This window comes from Colossoma macropomum, unplaced genomic scaffold, assembly GCF_904425465.1.
Source record: "Colossoma macropomum unplaced genomic scaffold, Colossoma_macropomum, whole genome shotgun sequence".
NCBI classification, from domain to species: domain Eukaryota; kingdom Metazoa; phylum Chordata; class Actinopteri; order Characiformes; family Serrasalmidae; genus Colossoma; species Colossoma macropomum.
This window is the reverse complement of record NW_023494792.1, coordinates 6,464,908-6,491,748: the sequence shown is the minus strand read 5'-3', so window position 1 is coordinate 6,491,748 and position 26,841 is coordinate 6,464,908. Positions and strand designations below refer to the sequence as shown.

The following is a 26,841-nucleotide window of genomic DNA, read 5'->3' as shown; positions in this document are numbered from 1 at the left end:
TTTGTTATTTTGTTGATTCACTGTAAAAGCTTTAGAAACTCATTCATACACCGTGTCATGTTTGCTGTTTTCTGTAGACTCAGGTAAGATCAGATCAGACACCTTATCAGAACTTCTCTCTGGTACTCTACCTATACTGTCATTTTTCATTTCTGTTTGTTTTTATGGAAGTATTTCTCTTGAAACATGCAAATCCTCAGAAGGGAAGAAAGCAGTGTGCCCAGTCCTCCTATAGGTTTACATACTAAATCACTCTGCTGCAGAGTCTGGCCCTTTCTCTAAATAGAAAACACAACATATTTCTTGCCCTGCCACAGTCAGCAAACTGGAAACAATCACTGCATCAAAATATGTTTTATTTATATCATCCCAAATATATCAGTTACAAACAGCCGTGAGGACAGCTAAAGGTAGGCAAGAGGAATCATGGGTAATGTAGTTTTAGCCTATTCAAATAGCAGTTTACAAAAATACAGTAATGGTGATGTGTCTATGTTCAAGACAGACGAACAGCGGAAGACTAAGTATGTGTGTGTATGCACGCAGACACTTGTGCATCCATTCCACTAATGAAGTCACACTGTGAAACTATAATAAGTGTGTGTGAGAAAACCAAATGCATATCCATTTTCAGACCAATCTCTTGTCTCTATGTCTGTGTGTTGTTCAATTATCATAAGTGCATCCAGACGACATTAGCCTGAAAATAATCTTGCCGTTGAGAGTGACTCGGGCAATTGTGTATGCGAGGGAGCAAGGCTTAAATAGTTAAACAGACTTTTCCTTTTTATCCTGTTCTTCAGTGCCTGACGATGCAAATCCCGCATCACTCCTGTTCTAGAGTTTCAGGCTGCAAGCAACCAATTAAGATTAAAATGAGTGCATCTGGGATGTAACTGTTTCTACCCATGCTAATGTTATGCTATCAGTAATTGGATGAGAATTCACACTCTCTGTTGAGCTTAGACTGGAGTCAGCGCAGCCTAAGTTGGGAGGAACTTCAGGCATCTACATTTACTCTTCAGGCAGGGAATGCAGTGATGAAATGTTTGGGACAAGGTGTCTCTACTGGGTTAGCGTTCTGTCAGTCATTGTGAAGGGTAATATTGATTGGATCCCAGTTCTGTCAGTCAACCGAGAAGGGGCTATTGATTGGCTGGAGTCTCTGGCTGTCAGTTCCCTCAGGACTTTGGAAATGTCCTGAAGGTTTTTGTTGTCCTGTTGGGTTTTTCTCTCCAGTCTTTGGACAGAAGGTTTCTCAATATTTTGTTCATGAACCTAAAGTATGAGAACTAAAAAATAAATTTTATAAAGGTAAAGAGAAGTATATCCACTTGTTCTTCTGAAAAGCAGAGTTGCATTGTTTCTGCAGATTCTACCATACTTGGGGCGAGATTAATATCCACAATCTTGTCATGAAGTTCTATGGATATATGTCACCTCTCCATGATGATAGTGCTGGTGTACCTCCATAGCTACTTGAATACTTTTCAGCAACCAAAAGCCATAAACACATAGACCTGTTCCTTGGCGACAGACAGGGATTCTGTAATCGGAATGCTCAGAGGCTTTGGCTGTAATAACGATGCTCATGGTAACTGTTGTCGTAGCGGTTGTTGTCGAGGGCTAAAGCCACCAGAAGCATTTCTTGCGGAGTTTCTTGACACGGTTCTTGGTACGGGGTCGAGAAGGGGCAGGTTGTTTAGGGATGGGTGTTGGGACATCGTATTCCACATCCAGTGCTTCAAGGACACTCTGGAAACGGCCCTCCTGCAGCCGAAAATCATGCTCAACACTAGAACGTGAAAGAGAGAGAGATAGAAAGAGAGAGAGGGAGAGAGAATAATCTATAACCTCAGGTTTCATCAAGATGTTTTTAAAATAGCACAAAGCATACCACAAGCGCTGTAAGTCAAAGTCACTCTTTTTATTTATCACATCATATATCTATACACTGAAAAGCTTGTGATGAGGCTTAGGAAATTTCTCTCTATAGCTGTACAACACAATATCTACAGATGATAAATACAAATATGCAGTGAGAATATTATACAAAAATATGTTGCAATATAATTGCTATATGGAATTTATATATGCAGCCATATTTTAGATGCAGACCACATGATCCAAGTATAAACATACTAAATACTACGGTCCATGGCTTACTTTAATCTTTTAAAGTCATCAAAAGTTCCTAGAAACATTCAGCTAGGCATTATGTTGTGAAAGCTATACGTGCTGTATCTAATGGATGTGTTGTCTGGCTAAAAGTGTTGGAAAAAGAAAACTAATTGAAGTTGTTCATTGCTTTTAGGAACAGAAGCTTGTCATGTTATTAAAGAATGTATGACTTTGAAAGAGAGGAAGAGAAAGACAAAGTGAGACGTATGTTTAGTCTAATCTCTGGGGCGCTTATAACAGCCTGTTAGTCAACTCTAAGACAAACTACAGGACAACAGGCAAGCATTAATCACGCACACACATACAAACAGGGCAGCTCATACCTCTCTTTTCTGTCCTGATTCTCATTTTCAAAGACCCATTGTCTTCTTCTGCATATTTCCTCTTTTTCTTTATCTCATCTCTCTTAAGCGTCCCCCCTCTCTCTCTTTATCTCTTTCTCTCTAATACTCTCTCTATTGTTCTTTCCATTTTTTTTTCTTAATTATCTCTCTAAAATGCTGCCTTCCGGCTGGTGTTGGAACGGCAGCATTGTGTTCCTCCGTATTAGTGGTAGTGAGGAGAGATACATAACGACCCATTTAATCCTGCTGTAGGCTCCAATATTAAACTGCCCTCTGTTAGGGGGCCATGCACTATTGCAGTCTGTCTGTGTGTGTGTGTGAAAATGTATGTGCAAGAGAGAAAGACCCTGTACTCTCTGGACAGTACTGCTATAAAATTGTATTACACAATGTGTTGAAAGTTCAGTGCCTTTTAGTAACACAGCGTGGCCAACAGTACAATACTCTGACTTTACTACCTTCAGTTCTGTAATACCTTCAGCTGACGTTGTAGTGTACCTAATAACAAATCAACTTATGTATGCTAGTTTGATTAGAGGACATGAAATTGAAGCCTGTAATACATAATCAGTATTTTTATCATATTTTAATTGTAATTAATATAATAAATATATATTAATTGATGATTATACCTGGCAGAGAACATCATCTACCCTCCTCTGATCAACTGTTATCCCCACTGGACTAAAGCTTCTATCACCACGACTACTACAGAAATGCTTAAACTCCAGAGCTAATCAGATCATGGCTATGGAATATAATGCTACTAGAGAGAGAGAGAGAGAGATAAAGAGAGAGAGCGAGTAAGAGAGAATATGCATGAGAGTACACAACATTTACATAGACATATTCCTTTAAATAAAAACAGATCTACTGCATGAACAAACCCGAGCCCGATATTGTACTTGAAAAATTGTATATCCTAGTTTCGTTGTCCGCTTTGGAACATGCTGAATGAGGCTATATTTAAATTAGTTAGTTATGTATTTGATTGTATTTATGTGTTTGTATCTATGTTTTTGTTGATTTCATCAAAATAAAGAGATTAGTGTTGATAAAGAAGGTTGAATAAAAGAAAATCAAAGATGTTAATTGTAAGAATTTGAACATTCTTCTGTGGTCAGTCCAGTAAGCTTTGAGCAATCAGAAGGCAATTGTTTTGTGTTCTTTTTTTTGGCTGTAGTGCCATTTTGGTATTATGATACTATACTTAATATTGAAATTGAAGTCAAATGCTAATTTTGCCAGTTTGTGGCATTAAGAATTGTGGTACTACACTTGGTATAAATATCAAAGTGAAGACTGTAAAGATTTTGCTGTAGTATCATTGCTATTCTTCGTTTAATATTAGGCTAATATCAAAGTCCAAATTCACGTTTCTGACTGTATTGTTTTAATGTACTGAGCATTGCACTCTTAGTATCAGAGTCAAAATTCCAAATTCCATACACTTAAAAAAAAAAAGTATACATCTCAGTACTTTTAGTCAGGGAATGTAGTTGAACCATAATCCATTGAGATTATCTGAGATTTTCTTAGATGTATTGATTCCACACACCCCGTCTCGTCTCCAGGCTTTTTATTTTAGTGTTCTGTTTTAAAACATTCAGGTTATTAAAAGGTACAAATATGTATTTTTTCACTGGGAAAAACTTTTTATGGTCCACCACTGTTGTACCTTTGAGAGTATATTTACATTGTTTGTACCTTGATGAATGAAAAATGAATCTCCACAATGTACCTTTATTTGTAACAATGTAGTATTGTTTTGGTATACTATACTTGGTATCTGAAGGTCAGAATTCTTGCATTGTGACAACGCTGCCACAGCCATGTCCAGTGAGGATGTGTGGACGATTGCAAAATGGTCAGAATAGAGCGCTATTCTGAAAGGCAGAGTGGGAACACAGAAAAGGGAAAAGGGGGCTGTGAAGTTTGCAGTTTGTAGCAAACCCTTGTGTGTGTGTGTGTCTGCCAGCTCCATTAGATGCACCTTGCGTCAGCATGAAATGAGTGCAAGGCTGAAAGTGCAGACTGAAAGATGGAGAGATGGAGACTCTTAGGCAGACGTTGGAGAGATGCAAACACTTTGGGTTAAAAGGAGAGAGAGCCTAGTAAAGAGATGTTGAGAGAGGTAGAGATGGTGAGACAGAAAAGAAGGAGAAGAGATGAAGAAGTGAGCTGGGAGAAATGGAGGAAAAGTGGATTGAAAGGATGAATAAATGATGAAAGATGAGAGAGGGAAGAGTGTATTCCTCTTTGGAAATCCCTGTAAAGCAGAGCATTTCTCCAGAGAGAGAGAAGTTTGAAGAATAAACTTTATCTTCCAGAAATCATAAACCAACAGTTAGCACAAAGCCAGGCACAGTTGTGTGTGTGTGTGTGTGTGTGTGTGTGTGTGTCTGAAAAAAAAGAAGAAAAGCAGGAGATAATGTTATGAATGTGAACAGTCTTTTCTGCTTTTGTATTCCAGCTGAAAAGACAGATGATTTGTGAGGTGCAAACTTAAGTGTCTAATAAACTGTGTTTATCCTGCAGTGCTGCTGTGTGGCTGAACTTTCTGTCTGTCTGTGTGTAGCTTTGCATATTGTAAAGTGTGTGTGGGGATGTTTTGTGCACTTGGCTGCTCTCTCTGTATTGTTGTGGGATTAAGCTTCTGTAGAAAAAAGCAGCTGTTCTTAATTGATTCCTGCGGCTTCTTTTACCTCAGTGTGTGTCTGCGTGTATGTAAAAGCATAAAGGAGAGCAAGAGGCTTGAAGCTTGTGTGTGCACACGGGTCATTCTGCGTGTGTGTGTGTGTGTTTGTCTGTGTGTGTGTCTGTGTGTCTGTATGTGTGTCAGATTGAAGTTCAGAATAGTGGAATAATTTTTGATGCTTTTCATCCCGGCACGAGAGAGTGTGATGGAACTGGCAGCTTAGAAGAATGATAGAAAAAGAGAGAGAGGAATGAGGCGGGGGGGGGTTGGGGGGGGGGTTGCGTATATAGAGACAGAGATGTGGAAGAGAAGAGAGGAGGTATAGAGGAAAGAGGCATAAAATAGAAGAGAGACAGAGGCAAGGGAGAGAGAGGGATGGAAGGGAGAGAGGAAGAAGGGGAGAGAATGTGAGAGAGTGATGGGAGAGAAGGACAAAAAAGAGGAAGAGAGGGAGTGAGAGAATGAAGGGAGGGAGAGAGAGGAGGAGGGGGGGGAGGGAGAAGGGAGAGAGGGGAAGGAAAGTGAAAGAAAAAGAGAGCAAGGAGGGAAGAGAAAAAAGAGAGGAAGATGGGAGAGAAAGGTGAGAGAAAGATGAAGAAGGGGAGAGAGAAGAGAGAAAGTGATGGGAGAGAAGGACAAAAAAGAAAGAGAGCAAGAGAATGAATGCAGGAGAGGGAGAGAGTGTGAAGGGAGGGAGAGAGAGGAGAGAGGAAGAAGGGGAGAGAAAAAGGAAAAGAGAGATAAAGAAGAAAGGAAGACAGAGTGAGACAGAGAGAGGAAGAAAAAGGGAGAGAGAGTGAATAGTGAACATGAAGCTGAGTTGTTCATGCCAGCAAGAGCGAAGACTGGAGCATCCCAGTTCTTTTGGGGTGATTCTGCTATTGCATATCCCATGATGCTCTGGGCCACAGTGTGTGTTCTCTCTTTGTGTGTGTGTGTGTATTCGTGTATGTGTGTTAGTGTCCCATAGGGCTTTATTTCTCTTAATTGGCGGTATGAACCCTCTGCGTCTTAATGATAAAACGCTACAGAGCAGAACAGCCTTCACCCACAGCGCTACAACAAATCCACTTATTAAACTCATATAAATAACCACCTCCAACACATCAGCCCGTCTTCTGGAGACATGTTTGCTGAGAAGACGGCGCCAATGCCAACATGTAATGCATTGTGGATAGTACCTGTAAATGATGCAGGCTGTTTTCTGACACGTCGAGCAGTTGTTGATGTCCTGCCCTGTTCTGTAGGAGCAGCGGCTGTTTACAGGACAGTAAACAATATTCAGAATTTTGAATTACTCACCGCGGCAGGATTACAAATGACTCTCAGACATCCACACACAGAGCAGCACTGTCTGTCAGGAGCAGCTGATGAGAACTGACAGCATGAGGAGAGGTGGCAAAGTGAGTGATAGAGGGGAAGGAAGCATAGGGAATGAGAGAGGACACGATGCAGAGACGATGCAGAGAAAAGCAGGCAGAGTAAAAGGGAAAAAGTGAGGAGAGGTAAGAGGGACTGTGCTGGTTAAGGGAAGAGGGTAAATAAGGATTGGAGGCGAGAGAGAGGAAAGAGATGAGAGAAACCAAGTCTAAAAGATGAGAGAGAGCAGCGAAGGGGGGAGAATGTCTATTGATGATTTTGATTCCTTAGGGGTTGCCGTGAGAGACCACTTTCACCATGGGAATTATGGGATGTTCAAGCTGCGGAATACTGAATCAGTCTATGAGTTTCAACACCAACTAGAGTCACTCTCTCTCTCTCGCTCAGCTTCTGTCAGTCTCTCTTACTCTCTCTCCTCTCACTCTCTCACTACCCCCTGTTTCTTTCTCTCTGTTTCTCTCTCGCTTTCTCTCTTGCCCATTCACTGCCCCATCTTCCTTTGTCTGTCTCTCTACCTCTCTCTCTCTTTCTCTCTGTCTCTCTCACACACTCTCCCTTTCTCTTTCTCACTCTCACTTCCTTCCTCTCTCTCGCTGTCCTTCACTGTCCCCTTTCTCTCATTCACTCTCATTCTTTCTCTTTCTTCCTTTATTCTCACTCTCATCCCGCTTTCTGTCTTTCTGTCTTACATAGTTCTCTCTTTGTCTTTCTTTTCTTTCTCTCTTCTCTTTTTGTCTGTCCTTAGTTCTTTCTCACCCTTCGCTCACAGCCTTGCTCTCCTCTCCCACTCTCATCCTCCCTTCTCAGTTTTTCACTGTCCTCCCTCTCTCTCACTCTCACTCCCCTTCTCGCTCTCTCTTTCTCTCTCTCTGTTTTTCATAGTCTTCTCTCTCTCAGTCACTCACTCTGTGTTGCTCTCTCTCTGTTTCACCCCTCTGTCTTTCTGCCCCCTCCCCTCTCTTTCTCTTTTTGTCTGCCCTTCTTTCTTTCTCACCCTTCACTCATTGCCTTGCTCTTCTCCAGGTCCTGAATCACATTGAGTAGAACTTTGATCTTCTCTTGGTTGGACAGCAGGTTCTCCTCTATGTCTTGGAGTAGGCCTTGTAGTGCTGTCGGCACACCATTGCATTGTGGGACATCTGGTGTGGTCATGTCCTTTTGCGGGGGTTGAATAGGGTCTACCGAGCATGGCTTGGTTTCTGCGTCATTCTCAACTGTAGGTTCTTGATCAGCAGGGAGAGTTTTTGGTGTGGGTTTGGTCTCTGACCTATTCTCAGTTTTGGGTGATGCTGTTTTCGGTGTTAGCTCTGTAGGCTTCGACTGGGAGGAGTTGTTAGGTGGGAGAGTGGAAGTAGTTTTTGATTCTGTGCCAATAGAAAGCACAGGAGGAGGGGGTTTAGGGGTGACATACACAGATGAATGTGCAGACTCTGGAGCTGGGGGTGTTTGCTTATTCACACACTCCTCTTGAGGCTGCATGTCCTTCGGCGTGTGTTGCTTTTCATGTGCTGTTTCTGTTGGCTGGATTTTTGTTATAGGCGCTCCTGTTTGTGCATTTTGCGTCTGTGTGTGCTGTGATGACTTCTGTTTACTTTGTCTTTTAAATGATTGCGAGCTCAGTGAGTCATTTTTACAGATTTTGTTTTGTACCGATTGCCGGGCCACATCATTTGTTTGAGTCTGTGTTTCTTGCGTAGTTGTGTCTCTTTTCTGTGACTGTGTAGAAAGAGAGCTGCTCTCTTTGTGCATACTCTGATCAGTGTGGGAAGTGTTTGTTGGGTTTGTTTCGCTAGAATGCTGCTTCTGCAGTCTGGGCAGGTCCTTTTTGGGTGGCATCGGAAGAGTCATGCTCGCTCGGATCTGATTGGCTGCTCGTTTGCGACAGGCGTGAACCATGCACGGCGGGGCTTGAGATTGTCTTCGTCCGCAAGTGCCACATAGCCTGGGTGATGTCATCATACGGCAGGGTCGTGGGGGTGTGGCATAAGAGCTCACAATCCCACAGTGGCCTACAGGGCGAGCCTTCTCCCCTCTCAGCGAGTGGCCCCGCTTGGGTTCTTGAGTTTTGTCCCGGTTCTGGCCTCCTGCCTCTGCTGTTTCTGCCCCCTCGCTGGAGACTCCACCCACCAACTCTGGTGCAACTATGCTGCCGTTGGCATAACGGGGGTTCCGCTTTAAACTGCTCCTGCATCCTGATTGAATTGGGTTAGTCCGGACAGATTTGATCTGGCAGTAGATGCCACCGTCTTGCGACATGTCATCCTGGGACACGTTGCTGATGCAGTTCTGAAATGCCCCCTTGATGGCTGGCCTCACCCTGTCCAGCGACATGGTTTCTGTGGAGACGGAGACTCCATGGACTGCGCCTATTGGCTGATTTCTCCTCTTTAAGGAGGGCAGAGAGCGCAACCCCGGCGACGTCTGCACTCCCACACTGCAAAGCGGACCCCATTTCTGCGACAGGACGGCCCGCCCCCCCGCAAGGGGCACCCCCAGCACTGGCACCGGATTGGTCGTTTCGGCTGCCCTTCGGCCCATCACCCGCTCCAGCTGGCTCAGCCCCCTGAGCGGGAGCTGTAGGGCGAGGGATGTCTCTTATCCAGCATGCTGCTTGATCCAAAGATGATTATACTTCATAGAATGTTAAATATGTGTGGGTGTGTGTTTGTGTGAGAGAGAAAGACTAAATGGTCTCTAAAGGTCTCATTAGTGGGAGATCCTCTTGTGTCTCTGAACTTCTTGGCTTTGTCTGTGGTGAAAGGTCCCTAGTGGCTTTTTCGACTTTGGCTAGATATCACTGTGCCGTTTGTTTGGTCCCGTCGGCTGTCTTTGCACCTGTCCAGGAGAGGACAGCACATGTCAGTGAAACTAGTCCAATTAGAACAGGGGTGCCTAACTCTGGTACAAGATGGCAGGTGTCCTGCACAGTTTGATTGATTTCCTTGCTCTAGCACAACTACTAAACTGGTAACTAGGACTATTTCACATTACAGGGTTTTAGTGGCATAAATCCTCTTTTTTGCATAAATGTGATATACATCAGACTTTTTCAGAGCACAAATACAAATACATGGCCATGCGACTGTAATGAGATTGGATTTTTTTTATGCTGTCATCATCCAGGGTTGGCAGCATGTCAACAGCAGCTTTAACTTGATAGAATGTGTGTGCCGAGGTCTTTTGAGGGCACAGTTCGTATTCACACTAAGGACAGATATGGGCCACTCACAAACACAAAAAATCAGATCTGAACAGATAATGGAAATTGAACAAAAAGGCTTGTAATGTGAATGTAGTCTTAGTACTGAGTTAAACCGGGTGTATTTAAGCAGGAATATCACCAGACCTTCAAGACCATGGGCTCTCCAGAATTAAAGTGTCTCCATGATACTTTCATCTGAGCCACAAAGCAGACAAATGAAAGCATTAGGAACTTCCAGCCTTAAAGTTTTTTAAGCCCCAGTCAAGGCTTGTCTAAGCAGCAGGCTACAGTTCATTAAATAACCGCTCATGAAGTGCGACTGGCCCTAATATGGGATTTCTTTAAGCCTGTTTTAGACCCAAGCTGCCACTTGTGCTGTGCCTGCTGGAAGCTTATTACAGGGACATTTCTGCACTGTAGCCTCCCTCTGAAATAACACAGTTTGCTTAAAAGCCAGTGAGAAAAACCAGAACTTCTTGAATGACAAAATATTCTTTTTTTAACAATAAACAATATACTCCACCTTTAAGGCTGTATTTTCAGAGCCACTGCTGGAGGAAGAATAAGGTGAAGTAAAAATCTCTCTACGTCTTTCTTCTCAAACAAGCACTTGAGCTCCTTTAAGAGCTCTTTTAATATCCTTTGCTTGAGATTTTTAGTGTACTTTGCATGAACTCATAAGCTAACAGGTGGGCACCGTGTGCATCTTTCAGAAGCTCAGAAAGCGTTCTACTGCAATTTGTTCCCAAAAGGGTGAGTTAAATTGTGGGAACATAATACAGGCCTGTGCTGAATTATAATAGAGTTTAACTAGATTCTCAGTGACTTGAGCAAAAGACTGCTTCCCTTTCCTCTTTTCTCTTTGCTTTCTCTCTTTCTCTGTGTGAATCTCTCTTCTTCGCTCTGTCTCGCTCTCTTCTTGTCTCTTGTTCATGTTTTGTCTTTTGTACCCCTCTCTTGTGTATTTTTTTTAATTCTGTCTCCTCTTTATTTCTCTTTTTCACTTCCTTTCACTCTATTTTCTGTTCTATCTTCTTTCTTTCTCTTTTTCTCTCTCTCGGTTTCACCTCTCTTCTCTCTTTTATCTCTCCTTTCTTGCTGTCTCTTCTTCTCTCTTGTACTTTTCCCTCTCCTTTCTTCTTGGTTTGTGTTGCTCTCTCTCTGTTTAACCCCCCCCCCTCTTTCTGGTTGTCTCTCTCTTCCTCTCTCTCGTTCATTTCTTTTCTCTCTTTTTTGCTTTCTTCTCTATTTTTTATTTCTTCTGTCTCATCTTTATTTCTCTCTCTCTTTTATACTGTCTCTGTCACTATCCCTCTCTTTTTCTCTCTCTTTCTGTTTCACCTCTTTTTTCTTCTCTTTTTTCTTTCCTTTCTCGTCATCTCTTTATCTCTCTCTTGTATACTTTTCTGTCTCTCTTCTTCTTGCTCTGTGTTGCTCACTTTCTCTGTTTTACCTCTCTCTCTCTCTCTCTCTCTCTGGCTCTCTCTCTCTCTCTGGCTCTTGCAGTCTCATTTTTGTTGTATCCTTCCTCATTCTGCCTGTGTCCTTTTCTGTTTCCCACTTTTTTGATATAAATCCCGCTATATCTTCTCTTCCTCCTCTTAATTCCAGTCCTTCGCTCTTTTTAAATTAGAAATGTGCTCTTTGTCTCTTGTTTCTGTTGGGTGTAAGCACTCTTTCTCTCTCTGAGCTGTTATCTTGTTCTGGGCTAAGCCCCGTCTTTCTTACTTTCTTGTCTCTAAGCTGTTGGTCTGCTCTTATTCACTTCACGTGTGTGTGTATGTGTGTGTGCTTGTGTGTTATTTGTTGGATCGTTAGCCTAATATGCTAATGACCCCCATTAGCCTCTGACAGAAGGACATTAATAATAAGCAATGCAGCACACACACACACACATAAACATAACCTGCATGAACAGGTGTGTATATACTAGAAACATATCATAATCAAATAGGGCTACTCTCTCACACACACACACACACACACACACACACACACACGCATGCCCTTGTTCCTCATTAAATGGTGTATGAGTGTGTGAACTTGATTAGGATGCTGAAAGGAAAGGCAGAGGAAGTGGCTGAGATGTGTGTGTGAGTGTGTGTTAAGGGGGTTTGAAGCTAATTTAGCAGGGGATTTGAGTGCATTACGTTTTTAGAATATCAGAAGGCAATTTCTCATCTGTTAATTTGATTGGGTTACTGTTCATATTAACAAAGAATCACTGCAGACGTCATGGCAATCACAGCATAATCACTGTGTTTCTCACCAAAATCACACTCTTCCACATCCATCTGTATCTGAATTTCAATAGGGAAAGAGTATATATGTAATTTTATACAGACAATGGACATCTTAATTTGATGTATATATTTTTATACAGGCAACATTTTAATAAGGTGTATGTAACAAGTGAAATCAAAACAAAAGTGTTTCTTTATGCAGGTAGCAATGTTTTGTGCATGTGCCTGTAAATTCTACGTTGCTCTTTCATTTCTTAGAACAGGAAATGTGAATGCATGAAAAGCTGCTTTTTTGTTCTAAATCAATGCAATGTGTAAAATGCTACTTTGCAGGCTAGTGACTTTGTGAAACTTGATACAGTTGGTATAGAAATATGGGATTATTTTTGAAATTAATAAATTGGGATTTGGTGTGGTTAGCAGGACAGTTGGTATAAAACTATGGAATTATTTTGGAGATCAATGAAGATATGTTCAGAGCTAGTTAGCTTTAGAGTTGGTATAAAACTATGAGAACATTTATTAGATTAATAAGCCTGTGTTTAGCTGTAGTTAGTAGGACAGTTGCATAGAACTATAGGATTATTTCAGAGGTTTATAAAGCTGTTCTTATGATTGGTGAGCAGGACAGTTGGTATAGAACTATAGGAATATTTAGGCAATTAATAAGGTTGTGTTTAGCTCTAGTTATTGGGACAGTTGGTATAGAACTGTGAGAATATTTAGGAGATTAATAAGGCTGTGCTTAGCTTTAGTTATCGGGACAGTTGGTATAGAACTGTGAGAATTTTTAGGAGATTAATAAGGCTGTGTTTAGCTCTAGTTATTGGGACAGTTGCATAGAACTATAGGATTATTTCATTATTTTAATAAAGCTGTTCTCAAGTTTGGTGAGTGGGACAGTTGGTATAGAACTTTGGGAATATTTAGGAGATTGATAAGGCTGTGTTTAGCTCTGGCTAGTAGCACAGTTGATTTTGAACTTTGGGAATATTTAGAAGATTAATAAGGCTGTGTTCAGCTCTGGTTAGCAGGACAGTTGGTATAGAACTATAGGAATATTTAGGAGATTAACAAGGCTGTGTTTAGCTCTAGTTATTGGGACAGTTGCATAGAACTATAGGATTATTTCGGAGATTAATAAAGCTGTTCTCATGATTGGTAAACGGGACAGTTGGTATAGAACTATGGGGTCAGTTTGGAGATTAGTACGGCTGTGTTTAGGGCTGGTAAGTAGGACGGAGATTGGGCTACCAGAGAAACAGACTCATTAGTAACAGACGAGCAAGCAGAGCTTGCTGTGTGTCTTGTAGTGTCTTGTAGTGTCTTCTGAGTTATTACTCTGGTCTGAAAAAAAGAAGATGAAAACTTTCAGAGGGACCACAGCTATAAAAATACTGTCTCACCTGTGTGTATCTGTTGAGGGTGCCTTATCTGTTCAGTCCAAATAATTAATTTGTATTGGGTTCCATCCCTAAATTTGTAATTGAATTTTCACACTTGAAATGACCCCTGCGTTCTCAACTCACACACACATGCACTTCCACTCCCGTGCTCCTGGCATTGCATTCCTGTCATGTCTTGTCCATTAATGTTATGCCGCGCTTCAGCTGCAGCAGACAGCGATATTTCAGCTTTTATCCTTCACACTCTCTCGCTCCACCACACACACACACACACACACACACCTCTTTCTCTCACACGTTCCTCTTCTTCCTTCAAAGCCTCCCTGATCTCTCTATCCACTCTAGCGGGGCCAATATTCCTCCCTCCCCACCTCTTTCACACTCATCCTCTCTTGACTTTGTGTTTCTCCTTCTGTCCCTCTCTTCCCTGTGGACACACTGCTCATTTTAAATGCTCTGTCTGTTTACGGGGTGTGTATGTGTGTGTGTAATGAAGGGTCAGTATATGTTATTGCCAGTCTTCAAATCTCTTAATACCATAATGCATTTGTGTGCACTGTCACATTTAGCCATGTTTTTTTGTGTCTCTTTGCCCTTGTCTTTCTTTTTGTCTCAGACACATTTTCTTACTTCTCTCTCTGTCTCTCTCTCATTTTCTTATTTCTCTCTCTCTCTAGCTCTTTCTTTGACTTTCTCTCACTGGCTCTCTTTCTCTTTCACAGTCTCTTTCACTAACACTATCTTTCTCTTCCTCTCTTATCTTTCTCTCTCTGCTGCTGCTCTGTCTATTCTCTCTCTCTCTCTGTCTGTCTCTCTCTCTCTCTCTCTCTCTGTCCCTCTCTCTCTACCTCTCTCTCTTTGTCTTACTATCTGACTGTCTCTCTCTCTCTCTGTCTCTCACTCTCTCTCTCTCTCTCCCTCTCTTATCTCTACCTCTGTGTCTCTTCCCCTCTCTCTGTCTCTGTCCCTGTCCTCTCTCTCTCTCTGCTTGCTTTGTCTCTGTTCAGCTCTCTCACTCTTGTATGATGTGTGTGTGTGTTTTGCATTGTCGCACTGTGCAGGTGAATAATGCTTGTGTGTGTTTTGTGTTTTGTGAAGGATGTAATACAAAAGCATAAGTGATTAATTTGCTTTTGTTAGTTGTGTTTTAGCTAGTTTTGTATTGTTTTGGGCACACACCTGTGTCTATGTGTGCATGTGTATGTATGTATGTGTGTATGTGTATTTGAGAAAGAGAGAGAGAGAGGGAGAGAGAGAAATTGGTGACAGAGTGCTTCATCCACAGCTCCCTGGGTATCGATTACTGGCTGGTGTCCCTGCAGTCCAAATAACACAGACCACACACACACACACACACACACACACACACACACATATATATACACACAAACAGTTCTCTCTTATTCACTTAGCCTCCCAGTACACATGCATGCCCAGACAGCAAGCAGTACACTGATACTGTCACTGCAATACACTCATACATACTGGGTGGTACTTAAAGTGTGCACAACAAAAGAAGGCAAATGACTTGCACACCAAACAGGTGATGGTGTACAAAGTGATATAAAACTAAAGCAGAATTTCAGTCAACAGGCGTTAAACTTGGACCCAATCTCAGGGATGTGACTCATTCATGCATCCAGCTACTGGTTAGAAACAATTGGAGGAGGTTGTGCTTTACAATTACATGGTCAGTTAAGAAAAGGATTCATCTACCCACAGGTTCATCTACCCACATCGCTAGGTATTATTCAAATCACTTCAACTGACCGACAATCCACATACAATCTACAGAAATGTATCACTCTTGACATTTCAAAATGTATTTTTTACCAGTTGTACAATTTTTCCACCTGATCAAGTGTTTAACGTCTCTAAATAAACAATTGACATCATTTTTCTGATTGACATGATTGACATCATGACTTTTCCTAATTAAATGGGGACAACTGGGTAAACATAAAATGAACATGCTTATATGTTGTAAATGTTGTATACACCTTTTGTACACATCGGTGTTCTTTGGGGTTAGTTTGACCCCTGGTTGTTTTAGCTATATAAAACATAACACATAAATCAGCGACTGTTAAACCATCAATATAATGACAACTGTAAAATATTAAACAGTGCTGCTGAGCCACTGTCCTGTGTAGTTTTCTCATTCAACAGCACAACAGATGGGTAAGAAATTGTAACCGTGTCACCAGTCCGCTGTGGAGCCCATTCTGCTCTACTTGGAAAAGAGGTTATTGATTACTGAGAAAATAACCAATTGTGTCAGGGGCAATTTCAAGTGGATTGTGATTCTCAGGCAGGCTTTATGATGTGTATGATCAGACAGTTCCCTCAATGCTGACTTTTCCAAAATACTGATGCAGTTCTGTGTGTTACTGCTTATGTGTCATTTGCCTTAAACTAAGAAACCAATGTTTTGAGCAAACAATACTCCCTCTAAACACATTAGAGCAGCCTTTTTTATATTTCTCAGTGCACATTTCTCTGTGCAGACTTCAGACATTTGTGACCAATCGCATGGCGTTATTGACCATGAATAAACCAAACTGAAAAGTTTGCAAACAACTTTGCAAACCTCCAACAGCTTGTTCACAGCCAGTGTAGTTATGTTATCAAAAATAAATGAGGCAGAGAACAACTGTCATGTTTTTGTTCATCACAGAAATGTACAGAAAAGTTTTTTTGCAGAACTTTGCATTTGAAGACCCGCAAATTTTTTACTAGATTATCGTACAGTGAAAATGTTGAACCGAGTTGCTCCAGTTCTCAGATGTCTTTTCAGGAGTTCAGGTGGGAGTTCTGCAGGGTGTCTTAAGCCAAGTAATGCTGAAGTTTAGAACTCTCTTACATGTCCACTCAATTTCTCTGACATTTTCCTCTAAGGGAACACTAGACACTCTCCATTACGCTGGTGTTGTGTCGTCTGGCTCTACAGGAGTGAGTTAATGGGGGTTTTGGCTACAATTTGATTTAGTTCATAGAAACTTCTCCATGCTGGGAGCTCTCTGAAGAGTGCACTCTTTTTCATTATAAGTAGGAGCCATTACAGAGCACCATCTACAAGGATAAAAAGAAAGCTACCGAACACGCTCATTAGAGAGATCTATTTGACACTCAACCCCCTCACTCTCACTCACATTCAGACACTCTCACACCAAATGCACACACAGACTCTCAGTACATTTATAAAGCAGACAAACAGTGATATGTAAAGGCAGTATTCAGTGGATACATAAAGATAACTGTTTTAAATAGTTCATTAGCAGAATTCACACTCAAACTCACACCTTGCACTCACATGCAAATCTTGCATGTATACACACACCTGTACACAAACACGTACGCATATACCCAAAAACAAATCCCTATACACATATACCAATATATATACCTGTGTGCACACGCAATTGGAAGAGTAAAAAACAGATCTTTGTGTGACCGCATGTGTGTAGTGAGTTGGACGAAGTACTAAAAATTAAAGTCATTTAAACCATAAAAAATCCAAGTTGAATAATAAATACTTTTATGTATTATTGTTATTCCCAAGAAACTACAAAAATGGCATAGTAGCACCCAGAAACCTTAAGACTCTTTAAGAATGTGAAGATCTATTAATATAAATGAATTTGCAAAGTGTAAATGCTCACTCGCCTTCCAAACCCTTCCCTTTTCCCCACTTCCCTGCGATTGGGGAATACAGAACTCTGTTTCAACAGCCTGAGCAGATGAGATTGAGAGGACAAAGGCTTTTCCTGTAACATTAATAATAAGAAAATAATCTAGCAAAATTTTTAATTCATCACCCCTAAACAGCATGTGGGTGGTGCAGTGGCGCAGTGGGTAGTGCTGTTGCCTCACAGCAAGAATGGCCTGGGTTCGATTCCCGGCCGGTCGATCAGGGTCATTTCTGTGTTTAGTTTGCCTGTTCTCCCCGTGTCTGCTTGGGTTTCCTCCGGGTACTCCGGTTTCCTCCCACAGTCCAAAGACATGCAGTCAGGCCAATTGGACATGCTGAAATTGCCCCAGGTGTGAATGTGTATGTCTGTCTGTCTGCCCGTCTGCCCTGTGATGGACTGGCGACCTGTCCAGGGTGTATCCTGCCTTCCACCCAGTGACAGCTGGGATAGGCTCCAGCACCCCACCTGCGATTTAGATCGCATAAGCAGTTTATGATGTGTGTGTGTGTGTGTGTGTGAACGACACGTGCTAAATGTTTAACAGTGGTAAGGAGAGCACAGGCGAATTGATCATGTTAGCACTAGCTTATCCAGCTAATAACTTAGCTCAATACATCACAGAACCTGTTTTATTCTTTTCTTTCTGTTACTCCAGTACCAGTTGCTCGATTTCACTCACTCAGATTTGAGTCTTTGTCTGCTAAACCTGCTTCAGTGGAGCATCGGTGAGCTGGAATTGCTGGTGATGTGTAAAAATGTTTTAGCCTTCAAGCCAAACTAATGTCAGCCTCTGGTGCTAACAAGGACAGTAGAACAAGCCACAGAACAGCATAGTACACTCCCACAGATTTGAGTCTTTATTCTGGGTCAGTGGAGCTTCAATAAGTCAAAATGAACCTGTGCTGTCAAGTGTGAAGTTGCTTTAAGCTAAGCTACTGCAGTAGCATGCTGCCTGCTACTGGGAGAGCTCTAAGCCTTATTTAACAGTTCAGTAAATAGATGTGGACCATAAATTTGACACTGTTGTAATTTTAATTACCAACATCGTTTATTCATTTTAACTAATAGCTTACAGCACAGTCCAGACATTTCAAGCAAGTAAGCTACATTAGCACCGGCATGTTCTGTAGCTGTAAGCTAGTTTCTTGTTGCCATGCCCTAATCCTCTGATTAGCATATTTTAGTATATTAGATGGTGATACGTCCAAGTGCCCCACGCTTCTTCTTGGAAGTACAGAGGAAGCTATTCAAGAGGACTTAACCATTCAAAAAAGTGCAGGTGGTATTTAAGTAAGATTGCTGTTGTTATAGTGATAAATTACTTGAGTACGAGTAAACTACTTAAGTAATTACTTTCAGACCCGGCCTTCTGCCCAATGGCTGCTGGGATAGGGTCCTGCTATCCCCCACGACCCAGAAGAATAAGTGGTTTAGAAAATGTGTGTGTGTGTGTGTGTGTGTGTGTGATTACATCTGGTTGCTTTCTTTATATATCCATAATCACAATCTTTCTGAGTTAGCTTGGCTATATGCTTAGAAATAACCTGAACAAACAAAACTAAAGCAAACTGTTACTACTAAAGAAGAAGATTTTGCATCCTCAGACTGGTTACAATATGTTCTGGTGAAAAAAAATAAAAAGAATAAGTAGAATACGTATAATTCTTACTGACAGCCCCACTGCCCATTAACTTCACTTTGATAGCTTACATTAAATAAATTAGCTAGCTAACAGGCACTTGCAGTAAAACATATATGCAACAGCTTTTTAAGTTTATAAATATATATCATACTCAAGATGCTACAACAACAAAGTAGAAAGTAGAAGAACACAGTAACTGTTTAGCTAACTGTTTGTGTGCTTCCTCAGGGTCAAAGTTGAGAAAAGCAGAGATTTCAACAGGTTTCGAGAGGCGTATCAAAGTATGTTCCTCATGTGTGGGCACTGCTGTGATTTAACTGACTTTCAGAGCAGAATCTTTTAAATTAAACCAGGCTTTCCTCTACTTGCTGTACAAACTAAAATTATAATTTGTACAATGTTTGTGCTACCTGCTCAAAATGTTTACATAGAGCCCTGAATACACACCTTTAAACAAATACATACACCTATACACAAATACACACCCTCACTCTCCCTCATGCACTCTAATAAACAGGCAAATCACATTGGAATTTAATCAAGGAAGGCCATTAGATTGCTTACACGTAAACAAAGAGAGACACGTGCACACACTATGAAGGGACCTTGTAATGTATTGATCACTGTGTTGGGAGAAAGTCTGAAGTGGGTGTCTCAAGGTGATATCTCTCTCTCTCTCTCGCTCTCTTCCTATGTGCATTAAAGTGTGGCTCAGTTCACAATGAGGAAAAAAACACTGCACTGCACTAAATGCCAAGCCTCTGTGATTGGGATTAATGAATGCCTCGAGGATCCTGAAACATGAAGTTCATGAAGCTTTAAAACAAATCAGTTATGCTGGGAGAGATGGTGCACCACTGTTTTAAGAAAATAAAAGGGATAAAAATACATTTATTTGTACAACAAAGCATTTGCATAATCATCGCTTGTGCTTTAACTTTATAGATTTCTCACTCCATTTTCTGTACAGTATACACCTCCCTCAGGAGCAAGAGGAAACTGGACTCTGATGGCCTGGTGTTCAGAACACTGCTTCACTATGAGCTATTTATGCTGATTCATTAGGGACCATGTGTATATATTTGCAGTAAGCAAAGAAGAGTGTCTGAGTGTGAATGTGTGTGTGTGTGGGTGTGATGCATCAATCTGAAGGTGGCAATTCAGCTGCTTTGATTAAAGATGACATTGATATGATGACAGGTATGCTTTTGGGCCGATATCGACAGAAAATGAAGTCCAGTCCGATGCAGTAACAAATCTATCCTGAAATAGCATGCACTGTATATACTGTGTGATGTGATGTTAGGTGTGTATTTCGTCCTTTGGGGGGGTAGTAGCGTTTGAGGAGTTTGAGTATAGCATACATAGCCTTATTTTAGTTGCTCGTCTTAAATGAAATGCTTTAAGTAGTTTTTCAAGAAGACATATCAATATTAATTTCAAGACTGATGTCGATATCAGAAAAGAAAAAGTGGTATCATACCATCTCTAGCTTGTAATAATCACTTCAAAAAACATTCGGTTTAGAAGGTGCTAATTTTAGACTAAAATTAAATGATCTGGCTTGGTGTGTTGTTTTCATTTTCTGTGTTCTACACTGCAGTGTAGATAGTCCATCTAGTAATATTTATTGTGTGTTTAGGGTGTTCTTAAAAATAGAGGATTGTGCTAAAATAGTGGAATCAGATTGTGGTGAATTGTGAGATTCATGCACCGAATTGTTTCCTTAAGTTTTGGAAATTAATTGAGTTGTTGTGTGCTCAGAGGTTTATAGGCCTGCTTTGTGTACATGAGTGCGTGGAGGAAGGCTGTGTGTGTGTATTTGCATAAAGGAGGTCCTAGTGTGGCTATGAAGCAGAGTGCGGAGAATAGAGATTTGAAAAGACCACACACACACACACACAAGCACATCCCATTTTCATTCAGTTTCAATCACTTAATCAAACAGTGCTTTCAGTCAAAGTCAGAGTAGCGGAAAAGTGTTTATATGTGTGTGTGTGTGTGTGTGTGTGTGTGTGTGTGTTTGTGTGTGTGCTTTTTTGGGTTAGGGCACAGGAGAGTAAAGCAAAGGGAACATTTTGGTACTTTCTAATTCATCTCTCTTTAAGGCTAAGCGTGTTTGACATTTACTGTCACTGTCTCTCTCTCTCTCTCTCTGTGTCTCTTTCTTTCTTTCTCTCTCTCTCTCTGTCTCTTTCTTTCTCTCTCTCTCTCTCTCTCTCTCTCTCTCTCTCCTGCACACACAGGCAGAGTGTCAGAGATGACAGTGTGTGAGTGTGAGAAGTTGAAGCCTGTCTAAATGTTCTCTTTCTGTCTAGCCTTCTCTCTCTCTCTGTCTCTCTCTCTCTCTCTTTCTCTTTCTTTATCTATCTCTCTATTTGTCCAGCTATCCCTCCTAACCTCCATGTTCCATCCTCCATCATTATCTCTCTTCTGCTGCCCACTCATCTTTATCCCTCTGCCCTCTCTCTTTCTCTCCATCACTATCAGTGTCTTTCTCCTCTACAGTCACCCCTGCCCTAGCACTCAGCCCTCTCTCTCTCTCTCTCTCTCTCTGTCTCTCTCTCTCTATCTCTTTCCCTTTTCCCCTGTGTCCTGTTTATCACACAGTGAAATCTCTCCTTTGACTCCTTCTCCATCACTGTCACCATAATATAGCCACCTCTCTCTCTCTCTGTTTCTCTCTCTATCTCTAACTCTCTCTCCCCCACTTCTCTCTTCTGCTTTTCTTTCTCCTTCCCACTTTCTTGTCAGTGTTTTTACCAAATCCGCCTTGTTTCTGTGACTTTTTTTCCCTCATACTCTAATAGTTTTCCTCCTCATCTATAATAATAACATATTGAATGTATGTTACTGTATGTTTTTACAATTTGTAGTATTTTGGCATTTACTTTCATAGGGGTCCTCTCTGCTGTCCTCCTCCCTGTCCCTCCGCTTGAAGACGTTGCACGCAGGGCCGCTCCAGTCTACCTTTACTTTTTCCTGCCTCTAGTGTGTTTGAGATGTTAATGTGGCTCAGTGTTGTGTGAGGCTGAGAATGTGAGAGTGAAATGTGTGCTGGCTGAGACAGATTTGGAAACTCAGAGCATTTCTTATGGAATGTATAACACCCATATGGAATACGTTCACTGCTGTCTCTGTGTGTATGTTTCTGGGTGTGTTTGTTGGCAGTACAGGAGACGAGAAGGCGGTGCACTGTCACTCTGGCTGCCTTAGCATGCATGTGTTTGTGTGTGGCTGTACATCTGTGTGTGTGTGCATGAGACAGTGTGTGTGGGATTGAAAATGCAAGTAATTACATTTGTTTACACGCAGAAGAATCACTTAAGATACCAAATGGGTGTAATAAAGTCTGTCGCCAACACAAAACCTACACTCATTCTAGCTACAGCATGAATACAATTTACTCACCCTTAATATGACAGTACATACAGATCCCAACTCTTGTAGTGTGTATTAAACACAACACACACACACACACACACACACACACACACACACAGACACATAATTTCTTAAAATCCCTGCACAATACTGCGAAAGCTTGCAACAATGTTCAGATTTATGGCTAAAAATAAATAGTAATCAGTTTAAATCTGACCCCATTTTTACACAGCCATTTGTAATGAAAACCATTTGTGCTATATTATAAACCCCCCCCCACACACACACAAACACACATACTGTATGTGCACATAAGAGGACAATTTAGGATAAATGCCCCATGATTAAGACGCAGAAAGAACACACACACACACACACACACACACACACACATACACACACACAATGCTGCATTAAAGCTCTCTTTGACAGATGGGTAGGATTACACACCTGCTTTTATGCAACATGAGAACACACGCACACAAACACACACACGTCATTGAGTCATGTATGCAGATTAAAACAGATCCTCACTCATCACTATTTAAACATATATATATATATATATATATATATATATAATATATATATAATGTACGTAGTGACGACTGAGGAGAGACAGTGTAGAATAAATATTTCACTGTATTTACATTTATGGCTTTTAGCACACACTCTTATCCAGAGCAACTTACAAAAGTGCTTTGTTGTCCACTCAGAGAATGTATCCAAGCTACAAATACAAGCTTCAACTACATATGCCTTAGATATAACTACATCTATATGTGTTTCCTTGAATAAGCAATTATTCTCTCAATGTATGTGTTTCCCTATATGAGTTTTTCTTTCTAATGTACATGCTATTCTGCTCCTATAGTCCATTCTGACTCATACTTCATACCGCATGATACGAGTTCAGATCTGAGTGAACTCTACATACAGATGCATCTAAGTATAGCTGGAAATACTGAATGCAATCAAATTGAACACACACACATATTTCTACTTATAGAGAGTTAGAGACAAAATACAAATCTTTATGTAGTTTACAGTCCAGAGAGCTTATAATTCAACAGGACATGTAAACCCAAAAAGATAAGATAAATGAAGATAAACACACACAAACACACACAAACACACAGACATCAGGAGAGAGTGACAGACTTAGATAAAGTTTGCATTAAAATAAAGTCTTCAGCATTTGTGTCTTGAGAAATGGGGGTAGTTATGTAGTTGTAACATTAACAATATATCAATATATAGAATGTCCAGTCTCTCTTACCTCCACATACACACCGACACACACACCTTTCTCCTGTTTCTTGCTGTACACTTTACTACTCATATTGACCTTTACACAAACAGTGTCTTGAGTGCTAAGCTTAACACTCAAGTGTATGTGTTTACATACAGTGAACTTGCTCATTTCTAATGACCTGCATAATTATACATGCATAATTCCTTTTTCTGCGCTGAAATACAATAAACTTACCACACACGCATACACATACACACACATACACACATGTAAAGTACCGACCTTCATAAAGTGTGTGTGATCACCATGTCCATCTCTTCTTTTCCTCTTTTCTACTCCGTTTCTGTGTCACTCCCTCTCTCTTTCATTCTCTCTTGCTCTTTTATCTTTCATTCCGCAGAGACTGTTGACACTTCAGCATGTATCTCCGTTTTTCCCCTCTAGATTTTCTCTTTTATTCTTCTCTTTTATTCCTCCATTCTCTTTTCTACCACACATGCACACACACAAACACACACACACACCTCTCTCTCTGTGTCTCTGTTGCGTTTGTCTGCCTCCGTCTACTGGTTAACCAAGCCTTTCGTTCCTCCCTCTCTCCCTCCCTCAGTGTCTCTGTGGTGTGCACGCGCGCATGTGAGTGTGTGTGTGTGTTAATCCTGCTGTGTGTCCTGGTTTTCTCTGCTTTGCTCTGCTACACTGGAGTGCAGTACAGGACTCTGACTGTACACAGATCCCAACTCTTGGGACGACCAGGAACACACACTCACACACACACACAAACACACACACACACACACACACACACACACACACACACACTCACACTGTTCAGTCTTCTTTCTCCTTTCGCTGATATACAGTCACTGATTTATAAGTGTAGCTCTCATTGATGTATTGCATTGGCTGTCAGGTAGCTTCACATGCATCTAGTTTATACTCTCTCTCTCTTTCTCTCTCTCTCTCTCTCCCTTTTCTTGCTCTCTTTCTCTCTTTATCACTCTCTCCTTTCTGTCTTTCTTTCTTTTTTCTTTCTCTTTTGTCTCTCTCTGTATCTTTCTTTTTCTAAATCTCTCTGTCTTGCTTTTTGTTGCTCTCCCTCTGGCTCTCCCTCTCTCTCTAACTATATATTTTTTGCATGTCTGTATATCTGCATCCCTTCATTCCCTCCCCCCTCTCTCTTTCTGCCTGTCCAACTATATGTTTCTGGATCTGTGTGTCTGTATTCTCTCTCTTTTTTCTCTGTGTCTCTCCTTCTCTCTCTTTTTCTGCATTTCTCTTTCTCGCTCTCCATGTATATATATGGGTATCTATCTATCTCCCTCTCCCTCTCTCTCCCCCCACGCTCTCTCTGTCTTTCTCTCTATCTCACTTTCTCTATCACTTTCTCCTGTTATTCTCTATCACTCCATCATTCTCTTGATTCCTGATCCTTCTCTGAGTTTCTTTTGTTCTCTACACAACTAAAGGCTGTGAAAAAAAAAACGCAAGTCAGTAAATCAAGTCAATGCAAGAGGAGAGTGAAGCAGAGAACGGTCAGGAAAGGTCAGTTCATAGGACAGAATTGTTGCTCACTATAATACTTTTAAAATCTTTAATATAACATTTTCTATTTAACAGGAACATTGAGCACATGTTCCTATGGGCTATCCTTTACTAACCTTTCAGCAAGAAATGAGACAAAAGCCAAATTTTCTGCAAGATAAGAGTCAAAATCAGTGAGAGAAAGTCTAGAATCTGAATGAGATGAGTGAAAAAGCCCCCAAACCTAAAAGACAGAAAAGTGCAGCAAATTTGTACAACAGATACACACTGTAGTGCCTGTCCCTCCAAAGGCAATGTGAATATGTGGAAAGATTTATGGAGGGGTAAAATAGCAAAGGAAAAAATGTGTATGCATGCACTTTGGTAGACATACGGTTGCCTACCTGTGTGTTTGTGTTTGTGGATATGTGATATTTTGCTCTCTGAAGATAAACAGGGTGTCTAAGCATTCTGTCTGAAAATAAGGAGCGCTGCACACTGGGGCCAAAAAGGTGAGTGCTCACCTTGCATGTGCCTCCGAGATGGAGGAAACAGATTGTGTGTGTGTGTGTGTGGGTGTGTGTGTGTGTGTGTGTGTGTGTGACATGATTTTCTCAAACACACACACTGTGTTTCATTAGCATTTAGAATGTCACGCGCTCACACACACCCGCGTGTCAGGGTGAAGGCTGTAGGTGTAGCCGCTGTTTGCTCAGGCTAAGCTCACTTTAATTTGATTTAGAGCTGTGATGAGTTCTCAGAACATTAGTTTAGAGAGAAAGACAAGAGAGATGGAGGGAGAAAAGAGGGGAGAGAGAGAGAGGGAGACAGAGAGAAAGGGAGGGACAAAATAGGAAAGAGGGAAAAAAGAAGGAAGGAGAAAAGGGGAAAGAGGGAGAGAGAAAGAGAAAGGAATTGAGAAAAAAGAAAAAAGGAAGGGGTGAGAGAGGAAGGGAAAAATAGACAGAGTGGGGGGAAGAGAGACAGGGATGAAGAAAAATGAGAGAGGGAAGGATACAAGAGAGAAAAAGAGAGGGAGAAAAGAGGAATGAAAGAGAGAAAGAGGAAGGAAGAAAAGCAAGAGAGGGTAGGATATGAGAGAAAAGAGATAGAGGGAGGGGGAAAAAGACAGGACAGACCAGAACGCCAGAGCAGAAAAAGCAAGAGAGGGAAGGATACAAGAGAAAAGAGAAAGAGAGAGGAAGAAAGGCAAGAGAGGGGAGGATACAAGGGAAAAGAGAAAAAGGGAGGGAAAAGAAATAGGAAAGAGAAAAGAGGCAGAGCAGAAAAAAGCAAGAGAGGGAAGGATACGAGAGAAAAGAAAAGGGAGGGAAAAGAGAGGAAAGAGAAATGAGGCAGAGCAGAATAACAAGAGAGGGAATGATGCAAGAGAAAAGAGAGGGAAGGGGTAAAAAGAGGTGGGAAGAATTGAATTGGGATGAAAAAGAAAGGAAAGGAAGAAAAGAGAGGTAGGAGGAAAAGACAGTAAGGAGGAAAGAGGGAGAGAAAAAGAGGGAAGAGACAGAAAAGAGGAGAAATGGGGAGTGAAGAAAGAGGAAGGGAGGAAGGAGTTGAGAGGGAGGGAGAAATTAAGAGAGAAAATGAGAAGGTGGGAGAAAAGAGAAAACCCTTTTTTTCTTTCTTACTCTCTGTTTTCATTGATGGAGTGAAAAGACAGAAAGAAACGAGAAAAGAGAGGACAGTGAAGGTGAAGAAAGCAAGAGGGAGGTGAGGAGAAGAGGGCTGGAAGGAGAAATGGAGTGTGCAGGCAGCAGAAGAGAAAAGGTGAGGAGGGCACTGAGGGAAGAGGAAAAATGAAGGGAGCAGAGGGAAAAAAAAAGATGTAGATGAGGTTGTTGAGTCTGGCAGCCTGAGGGAAGACAGGAGTGA

At 41.3% G+C, this 26,841-nt stretch overlaps 1 protein-coding gene and 1 long non-coding RNA gene across 2 annotated transcripts in view; one reads left to right on the top strand and one right to left on the bottom strand.

Annotated features, from left to right (window-relative positions):
* The window catches only part of LOC118811494 (dedicator of cytokinesis protein 2), a 123,478-nt gene that overhangs the window by 63,034 nt on the left and 33,603 nt on the right, over positions 1 to 26,841 (top strand).
* LOC118811496 lies at positions 1,771 to 23,959 on the bottom strand. Its single transcript, XR_005007481.1, has 3 exons — positions 23,710 to 23,959; positions 6,405 to 6,479; positions 1,771 to 1,795 (listed from the first exon to the last, which is right to left on the bottom strand). It is a non-coding gene; the product is annotated as an uncharacterized LOC118811496 (long non-coding RNA).